Genomic DNA, 25,443 nt, shown 5'->3' with positions numbered 1-25,443 from the left:
ATCACCCCAGCCAACACTGTAACTCCCTTCTTAGCCTGTTGACTTAAAAGTAGGAGGAGCCCAAAGTGTACAGTTGGCAACCTTAACTTCCAGTTTAATGGAATCATTGCCATGTCTCCTGGTGGCAGCATTCCTTCCTCTGGAACTGAGACCTCTAGGCCAGCAGAACGTAATGTAGCAGGAACAGGAAGCAAAAATTTTGCTAGTGGATCACTAGAAGTGATGGTGAGTGGTGCCACTTCCACTTCGACCCCTTGATTCCTGGACCCATGAATCCTGGCTATGGGTGAAAGAGTACCATATATTGGATGCTGATTCAGAGCATGCATGGCTTTCTGGAGAACTTTGCCCCAGGCTGGCAAAGTATTGTCACCTAGTTGGCATTGTAATTGTGACTTCAAAAAGCCATTCCACCATTCTATCAATCCAGCTGCTTCAGGATGACAGGGAACATGGTAAGACCAGTGAATTCCATGAGAATGAGCCCACTACCGCATTGCCTTAGCTGTAAAATGAGTGCCTTAGTCAGACGCAATGCTATGTGAAATACCATGACGGTGGATAAGGCATTTTGTGAGTCTACACATGGTAGTCTTGGCAGAAGCATTGTGTGCGGGATAGGCAAACCCATATCCGGAGTAAATGTCTATTCCAGTGAGGACAAAGCTCTGCCCTTTCCATGATGGAAGATATCCAATATAATCAACTTGCCACCAGGTAGCTGGCTGATCACCCCGACGAATGATGCCATATGGAGGGCTCAGTGTTGGTCTCTGCTGCTGGCAAATTGGGCACTCAGCAGTGGACATAGCCAAGTCAGCCTTGGTGAGTAGAAGTCCAGGTTGCTAAGTCCATGTGTAACCTCCATCCCTGTCACCATGGCTGCTTTGTTCATGGGCCCATTGGGCGATGACAGGGATGGCTAGGGAAAGAGGCTGAGTGGTAACTACAAAACAGGTCACCCTATCCACTTCATTATTAAAATCCTCCTCTGCTGAGGTCACCCATTGGTGAGCACTCACAGGGTACAAAAATACCTTCACAGTTTTTGACCACTAGGAGAGGTCCATCCATATACTTCTTCCCCAAATTTCTTTGTCACCAATTTTCCAATCATGCTTCTGCCAAGTCCCTGAACATCCAGCCAAACAATTGGCTACAGCCCATGACTCAGTATATAATCACACATCTGGCCATTTCTCCTTCCATGCAAAGTGTACAACCAGATGCACTGCTCGAAGTTCTGCCCACTGGGAAGATTTACCTTCACCGCTATCCTGCAGGAATGTCCTAGAAAGGGGCTGTAGTGCTGTAACTGTCCACTTTCTGGTGGTGCCTGCATATCGTGCTGAACCATCTGTGAACCAGGCCCTAGTCTTCTCTTCCTCTGTCAACTGATCATAGGGAACTCCCCATGAGTGCAGGCTGGGGAAGAGAAGGCAGGGTGGCAGGAGTGACCGTGGGCATTTGAGTCATTTCCTCATGTAACTGACTTGTGCCTTCAGGACCTGCTTGAGCCCAATCACATATACACCACTTCCATCTGATGATGAAATGCTACTGTGCATGACCCAGTTTATGGCTAGATGGGTCAGAAAGCACCCAGTTCATGATAGGCAGTTCAGGTCACATGGTTACTTGATGATCCATAGTCAAATGTTCCATTTCCACCAAAGCCCAGTAACAGGCCGAAAGCTGTCTCTCAAAAGAAGAGTAGTTATCTACAGACAACAGGACCTTGCTCCAAAATCCTAGAGGCCTCCACTGTTATTCACCTATGGGAGTCTACCAAAGGCTTCAAACAGCATCCCTATCTGCCACTGACACCTCAAGCACCATTGGATCTGCTGGGTCGTATGGCCCAAGTGGCAGAGCAGCTTGTACAGCAGCCTGCGCCTGTTGCAGAGCCTTCTCCTGTTCTGGATAGCCCTCTAAACTGGCAGCCTTTCAGGTCGCTTGATAAATGCATCAGAGTAATGCACCCAAATGAGGAATGTGTTGCCTTCAATATCCAAATAGGGGTGCCTTTTTCTTGGTTATAGGAGGGGCCAAATGCAGAAACTTATCCTTCACCTTAGGAAGAATATCTCGACAGGCCCCACACCACCGGACACCTAGAAATTTTACTGAGGTAGAAGATTCCTGAATTTCAGTCAGATTTATTTCCCATCCTCTGGCACACAAATGTCTCACCAGTAAGTCTCGTGTGTATGCTACCTCTTGCTCACTGGATCCAGTCAGCTTAATATCATCAATGTAATGGACAAGTGTGATATTTTGCAGAAGCAAAAAGCGATCAAGGTCTCTCGGAATAAGATTACAACACAAAGCCAGAGAGTTGATACATCCCTGAGGTAGGCCAGTAAAGGTATATTGCTGGCCTTGCCAGGTGAAGACAAATTGCTTCTGGTAGGCCTTATGAACAGAAATGGAGAAAAAGGCATTTGCCAAATCAATGGCGGCATACCAGGTACCAGGAGATGTGTTAGTTTGCTCAAGCAATGAAACCACATCTGGTACAGCAGCTGCAATAGGAGTCACCACTTGGTTAAGCGTATGATAATCCACTGTCATTCCCCAAGATCCATCTGTCTTCTACACAGCCCAAATGGGAGAGTTGAACTGGGATGTGGTGGGAATCACCACCCTGTCCTTGATGGTGGCACTAATCTCCACAATCCCTCCAGGGATGTGATATATATATATTTTTTTATTTACTGCTTTTCTAGGTACAGGCAGCTCTAATGGCTTCCATTTGGCCTTTCCCACTATAGTAGCACTCACCCTACCAGTCGGGAAGCCAATGTGGATGTTCTGCCAGCTGCTAAGCATGTCTATGCCAATTATGCATTCTGGCACTGGGAAAATGACCATAGGATGAGTCTGGGGACCCATTATAAGTCAGATCTGAGCTAAAACTCCACTAATTACCTGACCTCCATAAGCCCCTACTTTAACTGGAGGACCACAATGACGTTTTGGGTCCCCTGGAATCAATGTCAGCTCAGAGAGCCAGTGTCCAGTAGTTCCTGAAATGTCTGGTCATTTCCTATTCCCCAATGCAGTTACCCTGGTAAAAGGCTGGAGGTCCCCTTGGGGAAGGATGGGAGAAAGATTCACTGCATAAATTGTCAGTAATGTAGTGGGGTCCTTCCTCAAGGGGACATGGCCTCCTCTTCATTCAAGGGGTTATGGGTCTGTTAACTGGCTCAAGTCTGGAAATTGAGGGGCTGTGATTCTCTATTTTTATAATTCAAATTAGTGTTTTGTGTATTTGACCTAGAAGTTTTCTTTTGTATAATTTAAGTAGGAATGCAGTAAGCTTCCTATCAATTTCACTTCTAGAATGTGATTAGCCAATGTCAGAGCTCTACATGAGTCATACTATTCTGATTTCCACTTTGCCTCTCCTTTACATAGCTATGCCCACTTTACCTTTGACAGTTGAGTGCTGCCACTTGGCCTGGGCCACCTCAGGATCCAATTATTCCCATTGTACTTAAATTTTGTAGTTGAGTGACTGCCGTTCCAACCATTAGATCTGACATACAAAGAAGAGCAATTACAGAGCTCTTCAAAGATGCAGGTGCTGCCCTCAAAAATCCACTTCACAAGGTATTGGTCAAGGGTATATCTTCTGGACCCTCCCAGCTGGAATGAGTAGTTTTAAAGTGACTAATCTACTCCACCATCCCAATCTCCCTAAGCCTTTGGATCCCTTCCTCTACATCAAACTAAGGGAGATCAGGTATTTCCAGCTCGCTCACAGTGGGCCATCTTTTAATCCTTATTTCAGCTAACCAAGCAAATAAACTATTAGAACCTTTTTTAACTCCCCAAACTGCAGCATTAAATACACAGTCCCTACTTAGTGGACCCAAATCAATAAATTCACCCTGATCCAACTCTATGTTCTTTCCCCCATTATCCCGTACCCTTAATATCCATTCCCATGCATGTTCTCCAGATTTCTGTTTATGTAAATTAGAGAACTCAAGCACTTCTTTTCCAGTGTAGTGCACTTTCTCAAGGGTGACACTGTAAACCTCACCTCTAGAGGCCCGCCAGGACTTTAGTCTAGTTATAAGTCTAGAAGCAAACAGGGGTTTTGGGGGTGGCTCCTGAGGAGAATCAACATTATTTTGCCTGGCAACTGCCTCAGGTGAGGCTATCACTGTTGCCTCAGGCAGCACTTGGGTTTATCTCCTCAGACAAAGGTAAAAAGGCTGATGGCAGCATGGATCAGGGAGAGGGTGTTGCCAGTACTGGGGATGGGGAAGCTGTTCTTTCTGGCAAAAAGGTTCATCAGAGTTTAAAAGCTCAGTGTCCCGTGCTTCATCAGGGTCCTCCCACACATCCCCATTCTAAGTTGCAGGGTCCCATTTTTTTTTCCAATCAATGCACTCACTTTAACAGTAGACACCTGGAGAGGCTGTCCATGCACCTTTCATTATAGATCAGCCACTCACATGATAAGACCTTGTGTCTGCTTTTCAACAATTTCAGCTCTTTCTCTACAGGAGATAAGATTCTTACTCAGGGCAATCTTAGCAGATTTGAGGCTCAGTATCTGCTCCTGAACCTGGGAGAAAGAATCCCTGAGGCCATCATCTTCTTTCATCACTTTGCCCACTGAACTTAGGAGCAACCAACCAGCTTCATTATGTTCCTTGATTCTCCACGTATGGTCAAAGGTATTATGTATAGAATCACTAAACTCCTTGCCTCTCATGAGCAGTGAATCAAGAGTGTCAAATGCATTTATTTTGCATATGTCTTACAACAGTTTATGCCAAGGACTATTAATGTTCTCCACACTATTAAAAGTAGAATCCTTAGCATTTTGGGGTCTAATCATATTAAGCAGTCAACTCCAGAAACCCCCAAATCAATGAAAGAACCCCATCTTTAATATTCTGTTTCTCTAGAACCACTCCTGTTACCAAAATCTATTAGATTTTGTATTACGTATAGATTATATTAGTAATAGATTATATTACTATTGGATTTTGTATTACATATAGATTACATTAGTCATCTATATGTATTAGGGTTCCATGGAGGGACAGAACTAATAGGATATATATATACACATACATATAAGGGGTAGTTTATTAAGTATTAACTTACACAATCACAAGGTCCCACAATAGGCTGTCTGCAAGCTTGAGGAACAAGGAGAGCCAATCTGAGTCTCAAAACTGAAGAATATGGAATCAGATGTTTAAGCGCAGGAAGCATTCAGCATGGAGAAAGATGTAGGCTGGGAGGCTAGGCCAGTCTCGCCTCTTCACGTTTTTCTGCCTGCTTTATATTCATTGGCAGCTTATTAGATTGTGCCCACCAGATTAAGGGTGGGTCTGCTTACAGAAAAAAAGTAGTCAGAAAGGTGTTAATAAAATGTGAGGAAAATAGAGTGATCAAGGGACAGAAAGTGCACATGAGGTCAAAGTGTAATGGAAGAATATTTTAAGGACCGGACACTGGGATCAGAGGGCAGGATCCTGGAGTACTGCCCAAGTAGAGGTTGGTTGATGGGGAAAGAAATAGAATATACTGGAGTCAACAATGTCTGGCAGTTTGGAGACTGGGTTGTTGGATTGTCTGACAAATGTTAAAATATCCTAGGACTGTGTCTCAAATAAATGGGGACAATGACTGACAGACATTCCAAAATCATCTATGAAGGAAAGGAACTGTAATGGTTAATACAGAGTGTGAACTCAATTGGATTGAAGGATACAAAGTATTGATCCAGGCTGTGTCTGTGAGGGTGTTTCCAAAAGATATTAACATTTGAGTCAGTGGGCCAGGGAAGGCAGACCCACCTTAGTCTGGTGGGCACAATCTAATCAGCTGCCAGTGAATATAAAGTAGGCAGAAAAACGTGAAAAGGAGAGACAGGCCTAGCCTCCCAGCCTACATCTTTCTCCATGCTGAATGCTTCCTGCCCTCGAACACTGGACTCCAGGTTCTTCAGTTTTGGGACTCAAACTGGCTCTCCTTGCTCCTCAGCTTACAGATAGCCTATTGTGGGACCTTGCTCCTCAGCTTGCAGAGAGGAGACTGCAGAGGAAGTTAGGTCTTCAAGAACATCTAGGTCTCAGTTAAGAAAAAGGAGTTGCAAAACCCCGTCTCTACTAAAAATACAAAAATTAGCCAGGCGTGGTGGTGCAGACCTGTAATCCCAGCTACTCCAGAGGCTGATGCAGGAGAATCGCTTGAACCTGGGGGATGCAGGTTGCAGTGAGCCAAGATTGCACCACCTCACTCCAGCCTGGGCATAAGGATGAAACTCCCTCTCAAAAGTTAAAAATAAAAGAAAAAAGGGTTGAAGAGTCTCACTCTTTGGGGACATAGAGGAGTGTATGTTAACAATGGAAGAAGGGCTAAAGGTCACCAACACCCCTGAAGAATTCTCAGGTCTTTGGTAGGGGTAAATGACAGTCTGACTCAAACTCAGTTTATGTTTCAATAAATATAAGAATCCTCCGTCTACTGAAGGAGAATTTCAATGTAACCATGACGTCTACACCCTATAAAACATTAACAGTATCAATATTAATGCAAGGAAAGCTTTTTATGCCAGAATAAATAAAAATAAAGGTATGAGTTTACATATGAGACAATGTGGCTCTCAGCAGGAATGCATAAGTTTCCTCTAAACTTGCTCTGGCTCACTCATACTCTTTGTCTCCTTTCATTTGCGTTTCTGGTTTCTTTTCTCATTATCGAAACTATTTACTTGACAGATGATAGAACCCCAGCTGAAGGTGGAGTACAATTAGCATATAAACAAGATTTTTAAAGTGCTGGAACAGAGATGGACTTTAGAGCCTTATGCTCTCTGGAGACTTGACCCCAAAATAATCAAGAGAGATTGTGCTTGGGCGATCCCCAGCCAGCCCTAAAAATGCCCGTGCCTTGCCTTGGGTGATCTAGGGTGCATTATCATATAACTTGGCTGCAAGTTGCCACCAGGTCTTTCATTTGGCTTTAATACTCTAAATAAAGAGTTAGTAACAAGTACATAGTCCTTGAAATAAATGTGGTAGAGTGGAAAAAATGAAGATATTAAGACTCAGATAAGCCTAGTTCTGAACGTCAGTTGTCATGCCCAACTGTACTTCCCGTGGCAAGTTACTTCAACTCTGAATAATAATAGCAGAAGTCACCATGTAAGATAAGTCAGCAAAGGGCTAAGTATTTTATGTGCTAAATCAAAATATCCCCTACTCTACTAGTATCCTGGGGTCAGCCTCCCCTAACAAAATAGCCTGAGCCCCTAGGCAACATGCTACATCAGAGAAGTCTAATATTTTCTCCAGTATTTCTAAGATGGGCCCAAATGTTCTTCAAATTTCTGCTGTCAGCTCACCTCTTACCTCTTCTCTCCCTCTTCCTCCTGAGATGTTGTTCTCTCTCCTTTCCTCTTTCATTGAAGGTTAAATAAGGCTCCTTCTCCTTAGGCCTCCACATAATACAACACAAAGTTTTTCCCAATGGTTTGGTGATATGGAAGCAATTACAGAAAAGGAAACAGGCTGGAGTTTAATATCACAGTCTTGCCAACCCCGCTACCACTTCTAGAACCTAGGCCTAAGGCTGCCATGTACCTGGGATCTCAACCTCCCACTGTGAGCTTTCTCTCATTCTCTCAGCTACAGGGCTAGAAAACAGAAATTTTCTGTTACTTTGTTATGCAGGGCACTTTTAGACCCCCTTAGTTTTATTTCATACCCCTGAGCTTTGCCTTCGATAACCACAAACGGCCCTTTAATGTGAGTTTTCTAGGCTGAATGATATGAAGCTTTGAAATGGCAATTTTTCTTGCACTTCTGATCAGGAACCCCTCTCTTATCGATAGTTCTTGTAAGTGGAAAGGAAGTAAATAGAAAAGTAATTCTCACCCTGTCCCTAGCATAGGGGTCATGAAGTTCTGGGATTCCATTCTCCTCTTATACAGATATCACTTTAAACCTGTGAGTAAATTTAAGCCTAGAGAATTGAAATAATTTTCTCAGTGTCATAAAGCTAGTAGGTAATATTTTAGAACTCAGTGCGTAGACTTCTGCTCCCTCTTGGAAGTCAGTTGCCATGTAAAAAGTCCAACCACCTTGAGACCACCATGATGTAAGGAAGCCCAGTTAGCCATGTGGAGAAAAAAAGCCTTGTAGAGAGCATTGAGGAACCAGACATATGAATGAAGCCTTCTTGGATCTCCCAGCCCATGTTAGGCACTAGCTGAATGCAGATGAATGAGTGACAACAGCCAGTGTCATATGAAACAGAACTATCTGGCCAAACCACATCCAAATTGCTAACTATTCCTGTTTATAAACCCAAAAGATTAAAGAAACAATAGATTAAAGACTATTTGATTTGACAAACAGTTGCATTCCTTCATTTATTCATGTACAATACATTCATTAAGCATCTACTATGTGCTGGGCACTGCTCTAGGACCAGTGGACTCCACCACGGAAGGGGTAAACAAGGCCTTTTCTCAAGGAACTTCAATTCTAATGCTAGGAAGACAGACAACACGTAAAGAAACAAATCAATAAAGTATAAAATGTTGGGGGTAGGTGGGGCACAGTGGCTCATGCCTGTAATCCCAGCACTTTGGGAGGCCGAGGCGGGCAGATCACAAGGTCAGGAGATCGAGACCATCCTGGCTAACATGGTGAAACCCTGTCTTTACTAAAAATACCAAAAAAAAAAAAAAAAAAAAAAAAATTAGCCGGGCATGGTGGCGGGTGCCTGTAGTCCCAGCTACTTGGGAGGCTGAGGCAGGATAATGGTGTAAACCCAGTAGACAGAGCTTGCAATGAGCCGAGATCGTGCCACTACACTCCAGCCTGGGCAACTGAGCAAGACTATGTCTCAAAAAAAAAAAAAAAAAAAAAAACAATGTGGGGGGTAATGGTAAAAATTATGAAGAAAAATAGTGTGATCCAGGGATACAGGTGGGAGCAGGGAAGGATGTTGGTCAGGAAGCAGTGTCTATTTTTAAAGTCCTCTCTGAAAAAGTGACTTTTGAGCAGCTTTGAATGAATCGAGAGGGTGAACTATGTGAAGGAATGAAGGAAGAACATTCTAAGAAGAAGGAAAAACAAATAAAAGCCCTGAGGAAGAAACAAGCTTGGTTACTCAAGGAAGAGCAAGAAGGGCAGTGTGGCTGGAGTGATAAGAGAAAGGGGTAAGATTGGAGAGACTCACAGGGGTCACACACTGGAGGGCCCACATGCCTCAGTGGGGAGTGTGGATTTTATTCTAGTGTGCTCTCGGAAGGCACTGGAGGTCTTTGAGCCATCTATCCTGGCTGCTGCGTGAAGCACAGACAACAGAGGGGAAAGCGTGTAAGCAGAGAAACTGGGAGGTTATTGTAATTGTCCAGATGAGCAATGATAGTGGCCTGAACCTGGGTGGTAAGAAGTGATAAGACACGGGATTTAGTCTGAACAGAGTACCTCAATTTCACATAAAATTATTATTCAGAGTGAATCCTCAGCTCTGAGGTTTGGAAGCATTTCCATTTTTTTAAACTGATGATTGAAAGAGCTGAGCTGAGTACTTCATCAATGCCCTGGGAGGCAATGCTTGGCATTCCAAGCCTGCCCTTTGAGTGCAGAGAGGCCCAAATCACCAGGACAGCACTCAGGTGGGCAGAGCAGAGATCTTATTGGATCCAAAGGGAAAGCCCCATGTAAGCATGCATCAAAGCGGCCTCTGCTTCTCTTCCTAGGTGAGAGATCAGCTAACTTTTCAGTCAGTCATACAACTATCATTGTGGCTGTCCTCTCTGACACCTTAGAGGAGATCTTAGTTGTTTGGCACGTTCCTTGGAGAACAATGGAATTAAACCTTTTGTAGCCTAACAAATATTCCTCAATATGCAGAGCTGATTTCTGGGGAAAAGAAGGACCAGTTGGCATATGGCATTCGGAATCTTCTGGAAAGGAAGTAACCTAGATTCCTACTCCTTCCTACCCAACATTTAAAATTACAGAAGCAGGAGTGGCCTGACCATGTTTTGTTGGCAGGAAAGGATCCTAAAGGCCCCAAAGACAAGAGGGGTGACGGGATGCCATGCTGGGGACTCAGGCTTATCACTGAGGCCTGAGGCTTATGGGTTTGAATCAACTCTGGGAGAGTGTATGGCTGAGGCAGAAAGAGGCTCACAGTGAAGTCAACAGAACTCAGGGTATTCCTTTGGGAGCAATGTTTAAGAGTGAGAGTGTGAAACTTAGGGAGCTGTACCCTTGCAGCCTAAGTGTGGATTCAACAGTACTGACAATAGCCTAGAACTTTGAAGATGCCATGGGATTGGCAAATAGTTTTCAACAGGGATACCACGTGGCAGCGGGAAACATAAAGTGCATTGGATCAGACCCTGCTTTGTCACCTATTGTGTTTGAGCCAAAAGTCTGGCTCCCTTTGGACTGAGTGACTCCCTGGTGTTCAGAAAAATGGAAGAGAAAAGGGCATCTCATGAGATCCTGGATTTCCTACAAATAAGGATAAAAGTGCACCCTGGTAATTAACTGAAGAAATGAAAAGCACCATCTACTTACTTGGTAGTGGCCACATATGCAGTATGGTATATGGTACAGCATATATATGATAAATAATATATATACCTGATATGTATGGAAAAGACATGCTGCCTTACAATCATGAAAATTTGGCAAAAGCTGTCTTTTCTGGTAGGACAATGGGTGTTTTTATTTATCTTTTTAATTGTATGGAATTTCAAATACTCTAAAAATTTTCTACATGCATTACTTTTTCCAAAAAAAGTAAATCAAATATAAAAGAAGGGAATGTTTAGCCCTCATCCTGCCAGACAAATGCCCCTGCAGGTGACCCCAGGAACTTATCACCAATGATAACTTCCACATCCTTTTGTGGCTCCTGTGATAGCCATAGGTGGTGATTCCTAGGCCAGTGAGTGGCCAGGACCTGTGCTCCCCTCAGCAGGAATCCTGGCTGGCCTGTCTTCCCCAGCCCAGAATAGGACGAATAGGAGGACCTTCCTGGCCTCCTGTTACTGATCAGGCTCCTTCCCTCTACCGTTCTGGGGACGCTAATGAGGTGACCACTCATGGGTGTCAAGAAGGGATTTCCCACACAGGCTCCTTCGTACCACATGTGGCTTTGCAGAGTTTCACTTCAGGTGCCAGGTGGCACACCCACACAGAGACAAACAGACCCTCTCTCATATGATTTGCATGACCCGGCCTATCCTCCTGGGGTCACTTCATTGTCACTAACATTTACATATGGCACTCACCTGGCCTGAGCTCTGTGCTGAAGGCTGAGACGCACGCAAAGATGAAAGCTCCGACTGTCTTCAACACATCTTCAATCTAGATGGGACCTGGGGGACATAGAAGAAAGAGTCGCTGACACAAAGTAGAACATGCTGAGGGTTAAAATAGGGATAATCTCCTGATTGACTTCCTCCCATGCCAACCAAAATTACTCCTATCTGTTATCAGGTTCAGCCTTCCAAACTTCTCCAATGAGTGCCCTCGTATCCCTTCCCACCACCTCTGCAATGGTTCAGTCCTCATCCAGCTGTTACCAAGGCTCTTGTACTGGCCTCTGACCACCATTCTTCCTTCATGCATTTGCATTGCCAGAAGGTAATCCTTCATTGCTGTGTTAGTCAGCATTCTTCAGGGAGATAGAACCAATAGGCTATATAGGGTGAGTGTGTGTGTGTGTGCGCGCGCGTGTGTGTGTGTGTCCTGTCCTTAAAAACATTGAATAGCATCCCATTACCTTCATGAGGAAGTCTTAACTCCTTAGCACAACACTTTCTTCTATGTCCCCCAGGTCCTGTCTAGATGCCTTTCCCAGTGTAACTGTAACCTATCTTTCCCACCTGAGCTCTGTCTTTAAATTTTTTCTTCCCGCGCTCCAGCCCCAAGAAGAAGGCCCCTATAGCCATCCCCCTCCCCACTTCGCTCCCCACAAACACAGCACTTCGAGAGGCCAAGTCGGGAGGATCACCTGAGGTCAGGAGTTTGAGACCAGTCGGCCAACATGGTGAAATCTCATCTCTACTAAAATACAAAAATTAGCCAGGCGTGGTGATGGGCTCCTGTAATCCTAGTTACTTGGGAGGCTGAGGCATGAGAATTGCTTGAACCCAGGAGGCGGAGGTTGCAGTGAGCCGAGATCACGCCACTGCACTCCAGCCTTGGTGACAGAGCGAGACTGTTTTGAAAACAAACAACAACAACAACAAAAATACTCTAACAAGACCAGATTTATCAACATTCCTTAAATTCAACATAGCCTGAAATATCCTTTTCTTTAACTTCTGCTTTTCTTTTCTCTTTTTCTTTTTTCTTTTATGAGATGGAGTCTCACTCTGTTGCCCAGGCTGGAGTGCAGTGGTGCCATCTCAGCTCGCTATAACCTCTGCCTCCCGGGTTCAAGCAATTCTCCTTCCTTAGCCTTCTGAGTAGCTGGAATTACAGGCACACACCACCACAATCAGCTGATTTTTGAATATTTAGTAGAGACGGGGTTTCACCATGTTGACAAGCTGGTCTCGAACTCCTGACCTCCAGCGATCTGCCCTCCTCAGCCTTCCAAAGTGCTGAGATTACAGGCTGAGCCACCTAAATTCTGCTTTTCAAAATTCTGTTCACTCTTCAGGGTACAATTCAAATGTTTTCTTTTCCACGGAGCCTTTTTCAGACTCCAGCTGGGAATTAATCCCACCTCAGACCACAACACTTGGCTTATATCTTCTTAAACGCATTCATTGTGTTATGCTTTGCCATCATCAACTTAACCTTGAGCTCCCAGAAAACAAATACCACATACCACATGTCATTTCCCTTTGTGTCCTCAACAACACAGGGCATTGCACACAGCAGACACTTCTCCTCCTCTTTGAATCAAGAAGCAAGTCATTCTTATCTTATTTTCAATACAAGAAATATTTAAGAAGCCCCATGACTAAGGGCATGGTCCACAGATGCCAGGTGACTGAGAGGTACTAATTGATCCAAGGATGGATATCAATCTTCATAATTTAATTTTGTTCAGTGAATTTACTTATATTGGTGTCTCTTTCCCTCCCCAATACTCCCTCTCTCTCTGTACCCACACACACAAACACACACTCACACTCACACACACATCTCCTATATATCCCATTGGTTCTGTTTCCCTGGAGAATCCTAATATGGCAATGAACTCTTAATGGGCCGGAAAATTAAGCCACTCCTGCCAGCATAGAGAGCCTGGTCCCAAGAGAAGTTGCATGTCAATACAATACAGTTTTTCATATAGGAACATGTTTTCCCTAGCTCTGACATTTCCCCCACGTGAAGGGATGTCCGTTCATGTGACATTCCTGGCCCTTCCCAGCCTTCACCTGGTTGGTGAGTTGGAGGGAAGCACCAGACAGAGTCTTCCAGCCCCTTCCTCTGTTTCTTCTTATTCCCTTCTGCCTTCTTATGCTCAAAGTCTTACCTGGAAATATGTCCCCTGCTGGGACAGGGTAGGCAGATCTGCCCAATCCTGTGCTCAAATAGCAGGGTCATTTGTTTCTCACTGTAAGTTGCTTCTTCCCATGTAGCTTCTGGCAAGTAATAAAGATAATATTTTTGTCTCCCTCTTTACTGTTGTGTCTCCTGTTCAGAATCCCAGGCAGGGAGGAGGCCCCCAGGCAATGCATGTATCTTGACTTCACAGCTTCTGAAGTGTGCCTACCTAATGAATAGCCCAAGGTGGGCCCTTGGACAATGCCCAAGAACGCTGGAGTGATGGAGCTGAAGTGGTCTCAAAGGTGTCGAGTCCAGCCCCGCTTGGTACTGAGGAGGATTATTACCCTTGCTTCTACCACATGGGAGGTCATGAGGAGCAAATAAGAACATACATGTAAAAATTTCTGTAAAGCCCATTCTGGTATAAAATGCAAGGCAGAATTACTATTGTGGCTGCCGTAATCCTGTTGATGTGGGATCCCAGATACCCACTCCACCAACGTCCACCCAAGCTCCCTAAGGCCATTACATTCATGCCCTCAATAAAGACAGTTTTCCCAATCTTATACTTGGTTCCTGGCCAAACCGCTTCCAAATCTGACTTTGAGGCTTCCCTCCCTCTCCTTCCTTCTCCTCTCCTCCATCCCCTCCCTCTCCTTCCTTCCCTCCTTTACTTATCCAGGACAAGGAGATGGGGTTAGAGGGGTGAGATGTGGAGAAAGGCACAAGCATGACCCAACCTGAGGGTATTTTTCCTCCACTGCTCAAGCAGATAATGTATTTTATAGTCTGCCAGTCCCCAGAGAAAGTTGGGAGCTTTTTGGTTTTATGCCATATTTGGGTGCACTCACCTCCTTTGGGGAAAAGGAAAACATTCCAGCAGCACAGAGCAGTCCTGCCTGCACAGAAAGTCCTCCTGCAGCCTTAACTCACAAGCCCTCGGAATTCCTGTAGGTGGGGCCAGGAGACTGGTGAGTCTGTGAAAGGGACGGTGCACCTTGCTGCTGCCCGCTTCAGCTCTCTGCCAGAGAGCAACTTTGCTTCCGAGATGATAGCAGCAATCCCACCTCTAGCTCCCGGCTCCCATTTGGTGGAAAACTGTCTGAGCAAAAATCTCACCCTGAGCCAGCTGGTTTCCTTCTCTCTAGGTCAACCTCTAGAGAGAAGGGTGAAGGAAGAGGACCGAGGAGGAGAGGGGCATTTAGAACAAGAAAAGGGTCAAGAAGGGTTTTGTTCTCTTCCCAAAAGGACTGAGCCTGCAGAGCCTAAGAATTCCTCTTTACAAGCTGGGAGGATTGAGGCCACAGCCGACCAAGGGATGCCATGCATTTGGCACTGATCATCCCTCATCTGGACCATAAGAGGCCTGTGTTGCCTCAACCTCACCCCTGCTGCCAGAACATATGTGGCAAATGCTGTGACTGCAAATTCTTAAGGAACAGGGCTTTGGAGCAAGTGAGGCCCCTACTCTGGGTGGGAGTTCAAACCAAGAGACACATCTGGGAGGACACGGTCCAAGGGTGATCTGGAAGGTGCCCAAGGGAGCTCAAGGGGATCCTGGGACTAGGAGCCTGTGCTGGGGCACAGTTTGATGTTATATTTTCTCCCTTCCCAGCTGTCTTCCCCACTTTGACAGAAACAAAATATCAAGCACTATGAATGAATATTAGTCCACAAACTTGGTTGTACAAGAAATAGAAATGTCCTACAGCTTTATTTACTTTCATTTTAATGTGCCTCTGAGCCCCATTCCCTCCAGTCTGGTGAGAAATCCAGTCTGGTCATTACTGCAGCCCCCACCTACCCACTAGGGTAATGCAAAGGGCCCGGGCATCAGGTTCTCTAAGCAAGCTTGAGCTGCAAGAGAAACTTCCTTCCTGTGGAGCCTGCAGGAAAAGGAATGCAACCAAGTAGAAGAGGGGACACACTGTCACTCTGGGGAATGTTTTTAGGAACTTAATTATCATTGCTTTGTGATAACTCAGCAAAGGAAGTTTTTGAAAGAAGGATTTTGTCTTTCATTTAGAGATCCAATTCTAGTCTCCCAAATGTGATCTAAATTTTGCTTATCCATCCATTCAACAGATGCTCTTCTAGGTGCTGGGGATGCATCAGCAATGCCTGCTTTCATGAAGCTCATATTCTAGCAGGTGATGACAGAAAATAAATAATAAAGCATAATAAATCAACTGGATGGTATGGTAGAAGGAGATAAATGCTTTAGAAAGAAAATGTAGAACAAAATAAGAGAGATCAGCAGTATCGGCAAGAGAACCACTCATACTTTTAATAGGGAGATCAGACAGTTGAGTAAACACTGAAAGAGGTGAGGGAGATGAACGACCTAGACAGAAGTAACAGCCAGCACAAAGACCCTGAAGTGGGAGTGTGCCTGGGTGTTATAAGAACAGCAAAGAGGCCAGTGTGTCTGGGGCTGTCAGAGGGAACACAGGATAAAATAGGGGGAGTTGGAGTGGAGAAGTAACAGGGTCCAAGTCAGATAGGGTCTTGTAAGCCTTTTCCCCAATTTGTAATCCACCACCTGGAATAGAAATTGCCATAAGCTCCACTTCCATTTCTGTATCCCCAATCCCTGGCATATTACCTGCCCCCAGTAAATACTTGTCAAGTGGATCATTGCAGGTGCAACGCACTCATGATGTCCTACTGCATGCATCAGTGCTGAGTCATCACTGCCAACCAACAGGGGATTCCATTTCCCCTCCCCAACACTTCCATGTCCCCCTCCAACCCTGCAAGCATCCCTGATGCAATATAAGACTTAGTGTAGTCACAGCCCGTGTCTTCACCCACTCTGAAGGGGGATACCCCAGGTCTCCAGAAACCATTTTATATTAGATTCTTGTAGAAAAGGGCTGAGAATGCAGGTCATGCGACCAAAGAAACAGGTCAGCATTCTTAATTGTCATAAGTTAACTTATCTTCTGGCCCTGTACTTCCACCTTTTATGGCTCTGCATCAGCGTCCCCCTTCCTCCCTCCCTCTTCCAGAGGCCATTCAAAGAGCACTAAAGATTTCCCCAGGAAGGAATTCCTGTGCAGAGTCAAAGCATGTATAAGGCACACTAATAAGCAAGGGAGATGAGGTGTACTTAGTCTATTTTCACTTAAGACAGCGCAAGTCAGCATACCAAATTTGTCCTAGGGCCTAGCCCTGTCAGCCAACAATTGAAAGAAGAAAGGAATTATCACGCTCCACCCCACTTCTACTTTACCTCATGACCTGACAAGACCTTGCTTCTTGCCCCTCAAAAGTCAGGGCTCTACATTTCTGGGAGAGACCAGGGGTCAGATCAGGTCAGCATATTCTTACAGGACATTTCCTCCCAGAAAAAAACTAAAGCGTCACCTTTGGGCACCAGGGCTGTCGCACCTGGGAATTAGATATGATGAAACTAGGCACCTTTTAATAAAGCTTTGAAATGCTTTTCAAATTTTCAGGCCCCACCAACGTTTTTATTTGACTCTCAGAGCGGCATTAATCTTGTCTCTCCCCACATGTTCTAAAAGCGCTCTTGCATTCTCTCTCAGTCACTGCCTCCCGGGGCAGGTGCCACCTCACAAGACTAAGAAGGCAGGCCTCTGCCAGCCCCGCAAGGACTCGCAGACAAAGGAGAACAATGGGAATGAGTATAAAGGTGCTCTAGAAAGGTAAAAGCTTTAGACAAATGTTACTCAGAGGTCAGTGCAGGTCGCTATGCTCTTTAAAATATACATCTGATTGGCTCAAACCCCTATATTATGTCCAAGGGAAAAATCTAATGCCTCCCTTGAGAGTTCTGCAAATTACAAGGGAGCTTATATTCTCCTCTCACCTCTGGCCCCAATTTCCTGCCCTTGCTGAATTCTTATTCTCTGTTCTCCATAATTCTGCACCTTCTTCATCCAACCTTATCCTCTCACCTAAAAGCAATCATTTTTACAAGCGTTGCACGTTAGCAGAATTTTTATTGATGGTTTGTAGGTCATGAGGGATGGGTTACATTTTCTCACCACACAGCAAACAACCTAACATCTGATACTAGATGTCCCATTTCTTGAACATTCTCCGGGGATTTCTCACTGGCCATGCCTTAATGTGCAACACCACAGCTCCTCTATCCCTGTCTCCCCTGAGAATTCTTCCTACTTCTGGCTGAGAGCATGGTAGTTCTCTCCCCTGCCTTGCATATCTGAAGCCCATCTAGGTGTGCAATGGAACCAAAATCCTTTGGCTCCTTTAGAAGCATCAGCTTTCAAAGACAGCTGCTTTCAATGTTGATCCTTTTTCTTCATTTCGCCAATATAATGACGACTTTAATTCTAATTCATTAGAAAGCAGAGAAAAAGTCTTTCATTTCATTTATAAGCCCACTCGCTGATTTGTAGCATTCTCTGCCCTACTATCCTTTAGGCACTGAGCCTCTAATTACATTCATGGCTAATCAAGTGAACTTTCTACCTCAATCTACCTGCCCAAACAGCATCAGCACACCGCATCCTGTAAGTAATCCAAGACATTACTATGTTATAACTGCTGCAAATGTTTCTGCCACCAAGTGGTCTTAACCTGGGGTCATGGAAACCCTAAGGAAGCTAGGCACAACTTCAGGATGTCTGTGACTCTCCTAAAACTGTAGGCATTTAAGTGCATTTTTTTAAGGACAGGGCTTGTAACTTTAATAAGATATTTACAAGCATCTGCAACCTAATAAGATATTTATAGGCATCTCCAACCCCCCCTCCACCCTAAAAAGGCTTTATCCACTATTGATAGCCAGTGAGCAGGACTGTGTCAAGCTCTGCATGAACATTACAGCCTAAGGTGGTAATGTAGCCTTAAACCAGGTCACTCTTTAATTGGCAATCTGGGAAAAAGAAGAAATCATTATGAAAAGATCTAAATTTTCAAAAATACCTGCTATGGAAGTCGTGAAAAATCAACAGGAGTTAAAGGCAGGGAAAATAAAAATATTACAAAAATGTTAAGACAGATCTTTTAAAAAATGTAATTCAATAAGCTAATGCCCAAGAGCTAATGCCTTTTCTCAGACATTGACAGAGTAATTCTGGAATGCAGAGACTTACTCCTGTATTTCACACTCTGAAGAGTCTGGTTTTATAACTTAAAAATATTAACCATAAAAACAAAGATGAACCAGATACAAAGATTTATTGTATCCATTGGAAATGGGCTTAGCTCATATAAAACAATCGACACAAAGGTAAGGATAGATGGAAGCCTAGAGCCAATTAAAACTAAATGGGAAGGAGATTTAAGTCTGAAAACTGGAGATAAGGGCTGGCAATTATCCTGTCATCTAGCCAAACACACAACTGCTACTATTCTGGGTGACTTGATGTACTTTTAATTATCATATCATGTGTTTGAATCTAGCTTTAAAAAATTGACTGTTAAAAAATATTAAGCTCTTTTCCCAATGAATTGGGGGGAGAAATATTCCTTTCTGTCCACATGGTTTCTCTACACAGAGCCACAGTGGTGCAGTGCCATTAAAACTGTATCATAAACTACAGAGAAAGAACGTTCACCATCTCCTGATCTGTGTTTACCTAATATTAATTCTCAGTTGAATGTGGAAATGGTTAGTTTTGCCTCATTTACACTGTTGATAGTCTTACACCAGATTACAAGAAAATAGATGAGAAAGAAGACCCTTAAATGGTAAGTAGCTTAAAAGTCTTAACTAAACTTGCCCAGTGGGATACAGCACTACCTTTATGTTCTGGGCAAGAGGGTCCCTGCCCCAGACCTATGTGTTAGAGGGTCTCCTATTTCTCACATTATACACATATCAACTTACTGAAGATAATATGAACACCTCTGTCACATGTGATCTGGTGCTCGACTCTGATGCAGAGCAACCCACAACCCTAAACATTCACTCTTGTTTCTAGAACTCTTTGGGCCTCAGGGAAACTTTTCGCATCTCTTGCCCATATCCATGAAACAGAAGGCAGCTGCATCTGAATGCCATGAAGGTTTGTGGGGTTTGTCCTGAGGTGAACCATAGGGACAGTTTGAGCAGCAGAAGCACTTAGGTGTAAAAGACAGATTAACTTGTCAAATTCTTCCTTTCAGCTTAAATGCAATACTTCTTGCATGGCAAATCATTGTTTCCTAATAGTGCCAGATGTCTATTTTCTTCCTTCTCTTTATATTCTAATTTGAGGTTCCAGAAATATTCACAAATTAGCACAGTATTTGCAACAGATGCAGGTAGAAACTGAGGTGTATTTTGCAATATTAAACAAATCATATTGCCCTTAAATTTGTATGTAGGAGTGATCTATATGCTACCAATATTTTTATTGTCAACTAAACAGATTTTGAATACTAAAACTATAAGTTGTTTTAATTTCTATAAAAACACTTAAAATATATAATTAAATTGTTTAAAGTTAAGTTAAAATTCAGCTTCATACAAAATTTTTATTTAAAGTATTTGCATTCAATACTTCTACTTCCAGGAAGATGGAATAGACATACGTAGACATATCTACGTCTCCCATTAAGTACAACCAAAAACCTTGGAAATTATATATAAAATGAAGATAAAAAGATACTGAAAAGTACAGTGAGGAAAGCAGACTGGCTAAAGACTCCAAAGCCCAAGGAATAAGAGAGCAGTGAGTTCTCTGGATTTCTTTTTGCCTCATATATCTCAGATTTGGAGCTAAACAAAATAACAACCCAGAAGCATCAAAAGGCACGGACCAAAAAAAAAAAAAAAAAAAAAACCTACAAAAGGAGCAGCGTAGCATGACAGGAAAATTTTACGTAATAACCATTCCTCTCTCACCAAACACCACAGAAAATAAACAAACAAACAAAAGCCTGTGGCCCACTCCTACCTGTGACAGCAAAGTCCAAGTAGGAGCCATTTCTCTACCGTTGAGAGACTGTAATGAGGTGTCTAACACATCTGCTGGAGTGGTGTCAGAGAAGGTCACATAGGCAGCTGAGACTTTCATCTCCACTTGCCAGTAACAAGTTTCCCAATCCACCTCTCACCATGGTGTCCATGGAGACAACATTGGAAGCCTGAACTTCTACCCTCTCATCCAGAAGTTACCAAGAAGCTCTTTTCCTCTCCTCTGGGGTGGTGCTGGTGGAGGCCACATAAAGAGTCCAAACTTTCATGACTACTGAGCAGTAAAAGAAGGCACCTTTACTGCAGAATCAATGGAGATGACATGGGGAGCCAGAGCTCCAATCCTCACCTCACAGTAATAAGAAGCAGCCCCCTCAGGTGTCAGTTGTCAACAGAGAACAAAGTAAAGAACATGGTCTTTACCTTCACTTTGCAATAATAAGGTGGTGACCCTCACCCCTGTCCCCTGTACAGTGGTACCAAAAAGGCCAACAAAACAAGAAAGTTTAAATAAAATAGAGTCTCAGACCATGATATGAAAATGTTCAGGTTTCTATTGAAAATCTTTCCTCATACCAACAGCCAGGAACATCTCAAACTGACTGAAGAAAGACAATCATCAATAAATGCCAATGCTGAGATGAAATAGATATTAGAATGGTCCTACAAAGATTTTGGAGCAGCTACCCAAATTGAAAAGTAAGAATTTAAATTATCCTCGTTTGCAGACAGTAAGATCTTATATTTGGAAAAACCTAGACTCCACAAGAAAACTATTATAACTGATAAATAAATTCAGTTTGCAAAACCAGGATACAAAATCAACATATAAAAATCAGTAGCATTTCTATATGCCAACAGTGAACAATGTGAAACATAAATTTAAAAAGTAATCCCATTTACAAAAACCACACATAAAATTAAAAACCTAGGAATTAACCAAACAAGTGAAAGATCTCTATAATGAAAACTATAAAACACTGATGAAAGGCGGGGCGCGATGGCTCAAGCCTGTAATCCCAGCACTTTGGGAGGCCGAGGCGGGCGGATCACGAGGTCAGGAGATCGAGACCATCCTGGCTAACACGGTGAAACCCCGTCTCTACTAAAAAAAAAAAATACAAAAAACTAGCCGGGCGAGGTGGCGGGCGCCTGTAGTCCCAGCTACTCGGGAGGCTGAGGCAGGAGAATGGCGTGAACCTGGGAGGCGGAGCTTGCAGTGAGCCAAGATCCCGCCACTGCACTCCAGCCTGGGCGGCAGAGCGAGACTCCGTCTCAAAAAAAAAAAAAGAAAAAAAACACTGATGAAAGAAATTGAACAGGACACTTCATGGATTGGAAGAATCGATATTGTTAAAATGTTCATACTACCCAAAGCAATCTATAGATTCAATGCAATCCCTATCAAAATACCAAAGACATTCTACAAAGAAATAGAAAAAACAATCTGAAAATGTATATGGAACCAGAAAAGACCCAGAATAGCCAAAATTATACCAAGCCAAATAAAAAAAAAAAACTGTGCAAATCACATTACCTGACTTAAAATTATGGTACAGAGCTATAGTAACCAAAACAGTGTGGTACTGGCATAAAAATCAACACATAGACCAATGGAACAGAATAGAGAACCCAGAAACAAATCCACACACCTAGAGTGAACTTATTTTCAACAAAGGAGACAAGAATATATGCTGGGGAAAAGGCAGTCTCTTCAATAAATGGTGCTGGGAAAACTGGATATCCATATGATCCATATGCAGAAGTTGAAACTAGACCCCTCTCTCTCACCATATACAAAAATCAAATCAAAATGGATTAAAGACTTAAGTTGATGACCTCAAACTATGAAACTACTACAAAATATTGGGGAAAATCTCCAGGATATTGATCTGGGCAAAAATCTCTTGAGCAATGCTCCATAAACACAGGCAACTAAAGCAAAAATAAACAAATGAGATTGCAACAAGTTAAAAAGCTTCTGCTCAGAAAAGGATACAATCAATAAAGTAAAGAGACAACTCACAGAATTGGAGAAAATATTTGCAAACTACCCATCTGACAAGGGACTAATAACCAGAATACATAAGGAGCTCAAACAACCCTGTAGGGGAAAAAAAAAAAATCTAATAATTAGATTTAAAAATGGGCAAAAGATTTGAATAGACATATATCAAAAGAAGACATACAGATGGCAGACAGGCATATAAAAAGGTGCTCAACATCATTGATCATCAGAGAACTGGAAATTAAAACTACAATGAGATATCATCTCACCCGTTAAAAAGGTTTATATCTAAAAGTCAGGCAATAACAAATGCCAGTAAGGATGTGGAGGAAAGGGAACTCTTGTATGCAGTTGGTGGGAATCTAAGTTAGTACAACCACTATGGAGAAAGGTTTGGAAGTTCCTCAATAAACTAAAAATTGAGCTACCATTTGATCCAGCAATCTCATTACTGGGTATACACTCAAAAGAAAGGAAATCAGTATATAGAAGAAATATCTCCACTCATGTTTGTTGTAGCACTGTTCACAATATCTAAGATTCAGAAGCAATCTAAATGACCATCAACATAATTTGTATGTATTTTCAAACTTTAATATAGAATTGTAAATTCTTTAGAAGAAAACTTTTCAATAATGTACCTGAAATATAATGTTAACTCTGCCCTGTAACCTGTACATTGATTTTGGTACCTAACAGTTGCTTCTGTGTCTTTCTTCCTCTTCAAATCTGCAAATGACTTGGGGGTTATTATCCATCTGTGTATTATCCATCTTTGCATTTCCAGTACTTTAAATACTGCCTGGCACATATCAGGTAGTTAATAAATATTTGTGGAATGGCTGAATATCCAGCTTAAATGATTCTTCCAGTCTGTTGATTTCCTTGGTCTCCCCTTTTCTCATCCTTCCTCCTATATATTTAATTTCTTACTCTCCTGAAGTCCCTTAGACTTTTTTCACATAACTAATATGGAATTAATATATCATCTTGCAGTCAGCTCTGTGCATACTTGCCTAAGAGTTCCTCACAGGTGAGTAGTGTGCATTTTTTAGGCACTTTCTAGACACATCAAAGGGCGCAAAATTGATTGACAAATGAATTAACAAATGAATGACCATGCAATACCTTATATATTATACAGTATTGATAATTTTTTTGCTTTATTCCAGGACCTTTTATACATATACACACACATACAAAGAAAGAGACAGTAAGACAAAAAAAACCACATAACCCACAAGGAAGAGCCCTGTTTAAGCAAAAGCACAAACTAAAAAGAATGAATATACGGTTGGAACCACTGCACAGCTTTTGAGTTTGGGGTTAGTTCCTGCAGATTATTCTTTGGGACTGATAGAAGGGGGCGGGTGTGAAATCTTCATATCATGCTGCTTAGAGAGAAATCCCAGTATGAGTCCTATTTTTCACACACCGGGAGAAAAAGAGACACAAACATATGTTAAAATCACCAAATGACACATTTTAGTTTTATTCACGGTCCCAGCCTTGACAAATTTACAATCTACTTTCAGCTGTAATCATTCCAAACATTTGCCTTTAATACAATTTGGCTAGTTCAATGTAATAAGAAAATAATATGTGGGAAAGAGTGTGAGCTTTGCTTCAGATGGGCCTGAATTCAAGCCCTGGGTGGTCCTTTCTAGTTATAGGAAACTGCCATCTCTGAATCTGTTTTCTTAGCTGTAAAATGTAGTATTAGAGCATCAACCTGTGGGATGGGTGTGAGAATTAAATAAGATAATGTATGTAAATTGTGAAGCATAATGCCTGGCACATAGTAGGCCAATAAATTTTAACTGTCCCTTTCCCTGTCAAAGGCACCAGTCTCTGGGTTATCAATTCCAAAACACCTTCACATGAAACATTTTTCTCATTTAAACCGTATTAGAAACCAAAGTTATAACACCAGGAAAATACTTAAGAAAAGTATGATATGCTTAAAAAATGTTATGTTAGATACCCCACAGGGCTCTCAGTAAATACTTGTTGACTGACAAATGTGTAGTCAGAGCATAAAATCACATAGATAGAAAGAGAGAAAAAGTAATTTGGAATCTGCACAGGATAATGATTACACTTCAATAAGTATTTGATTTTTTTAAAGCAAAAGTAAAGGAAACGGAAAATCATTTTTTAAAAAATCAAGTTTTCTTTTATAGCCACAAGTTTATATAAACACCTATAGGCACAGTACCGAAAATACTGGCAACTTATTGGAAAAAAACTGCTGCATTAGAAGCAAAAGTGTTCCAAATATAGAGGGACATGTGTATTCACGACATGTGACCACCTCTTTCCAAATGACACTGAAAGCACCACCCTATGCACCCATGACTAAAGAGCCTGCTAGAACATTTCCTAGAACATCATTGCCCTGAAGACAGGGTTTACCTAACAAATAGTTATTAAGATTCCTGTACCATGCTAGGCTCTGGAACACCATGATGGACAGATCATGATCCTTGCCCTCAATTAGAGAGATGGTCCAATAAATAAATAATTGACAACAGGGAGTGATTAGCTGTTCCGAAGGCATGTATGACGACACATGGTGGCACAAAGAAAAGAGTGGTCTGTTTTACCTGAAGGATTAAGAAATATTTTGCAAACATAGTAACAATTGAGCTGGACCTTCTTAAAAGATAAGAAACTTGCCATGCCAACAGAAGGAAAGGGTAGTCCATGCAGGGAGAACCTCCTGGAAAAGGCTGAAATTATGGGGTAAAATCGGGGAACTGTGGATAGTGCCATAAAATTTGGGACATTTACAAAGCATACATTATGTATGTGTATATATTGTCTAACATGTATAGTATAAACATATGTTAATATACTTGTGCACTCAACAGCAAATAATTATTCCCATTTTGTTGATGCATGCACCATACCCTTTCCCTCCCTATTCTGTGATTCACCTAATCACTCATCAGATTCACCTTATCATGTTAATTTTAACACCTGAAATGTAACCAGTTATAGATCATTAAATGGCCCTCAGTCAT

The 25,443-nt window shown here is 42.5% G+C and overlaps 1 long non-coding RNA gene across 4 annotated transcripts in view; it reads right to left on the bottom strand.

The window, feature by feature from the left end:
• Window positions 1–25,443, bottom strand: part of LOC114679323 (uncharacterized) — a 77,967-nt gene that overhangs the window by 37,482 nt on the left and 15,042 nt on the right. Inside the window, exons 1-2 of one of the 4 annotated variants that reach the window (XR_013416586.1) lie at window positions 20,390–20,530; window positions 11,297–11,383 (exon numbers count right to left, since the gene is read on the bottom strand). This is a non-coding gene — a long non-coding RNA (uncharacterized LOC114679323). Of the gene's footprint in view, window positions 1–11,296; window positions 11,384–13,500; window positions 14,078–14,365; window positions 14,885–20,389; window positions 20,531–25,443 lie in introns of those variants that run through there. The other 3 variants (XR_013416587.1, XR_013416589.1, XR_013416585.1) reach the window with 3 other exon arrangements.

Source organism: Macaca mulatta, chromosome 1 (assembly GCF_049350105.2).
Source record: "Macaca mulatta isolate MMU2019108-1 chromosome 1, T2T-MMU8v2.0, whole genome shotgun sequence".
Lineage (NCBI taxonomy): Eukaryota > Metazoa > Chordata > Mammalia > Primates > Cercopithecidae > Macaca > Macaca mulatta.
This window is presented reverse-complemented; position numbering and strand designations above follow the sequence as displayed.